This window comes from Crocuta crocuta, unplaced genomic scaffold (assembly GCF_008692635.1).
Source record: "Crocuta crocuta isolate KB4526 unplaced genomic scaffold, BGI_CrCroc_1.0 scaffold77, whole genome shotgun sequence".
Classification (NCBI taxonomy): domain Eukaryota; kingdom Metazoa; phylum Chordata; class Mammalia; order Carnivora; family Hyaenidae; genus Crocuta; species Crocuta crocuta.
The window spans coordinates 874,057-875,091 of record NW_027532172.1 but is presented as its reverse complement, the minus strand read 5'-3'; positions in this window follow the sequence as shown (position 1 = coordinate 875,091).

The following is a 1,035-nucleotide window of genomic DNA, read 5'->3' as shown; positions in this document are numbered from 1 at the left end:
TCAAAATAAGAAAAGCAAAGTACACACACTTTGGGGTGTCTCCAGGGCCTCCTGGGCACAGGAGACATCAGCAAGATTCCAAGTTCAAGTTCATCTGACTGCACAACATTTAGAACGGGGAAGCCGGCCTCGCCAGGGGACCACACCAGCTGTGGAGGCTAAGAGACACCTGTCCCTGCCAGTTCAGGCTCCTTTCTCTACCTGACACCCCGTCCCTTAGATTCCCTTGTCTTCATCTGGGCTCCCTGCTACGCCAGCAGGCAGACTCCTGGGGGACCACCTGGGGGGGAAACGGGCTTCCTGAGGGCCCATGGGCTGGGTTCGCTCTTGCACTTTCTTTGTGCCACCTGTTCTCCCACGAGCTTTTGAGAAACAGCACTTCCACGTGACAGGCAAGGACCCCACTGATCTTCCCAAGCAGTGGTCAGAGACCCTGATCACCAGGAAACGAGAGCCCCAGGTGCATCCCAGAAACTCAAGAAGCAACATCTCAAATGTCACCCTCCGCGCCCTCTGTTCCACCCATCCTAGGACGGGATGGAGCTGCGGAGAGAGACCCGGGCAAAGCCCCAAGCGGGCCTGTCACTGACACACTGCTCTGACTTCACTTGCAAGGATGCGGTAGCATCAGCCTCTATTGCGAGGATGCGGTGGATTCAGCCTCTGAGGGAGATGACCTTTGCCAGGGCTTGCCGGGGGAGCTCTTGTGTGTCCCCCTTCCTCTGCCAACAAGCCCTGACCGGGTCACAAGCTCGCCTGGTGCTGGGCGCCTCTCTGTGGGCACGACGCCTGACATCTGCACTCCGGGGAGAGAGGCAAGGGCCATTCTGATTGCACAGTATCCCTGACAGCCAGCTCTGCACCTGCCTTGTTAACACTTTTTGCCGAATGATTTTCAGATCTTCCAGAAACTTTTTTCCAACCAGCTATGGCAGTGGCTGGTCCCAAAGTCATTTTGGTTCATTAATAGAGTTGCTTTTAGATCCCCCTTCCCTGTGGCCATAGCAACGCTGAGGCCAGAGACCTCTGTACGCG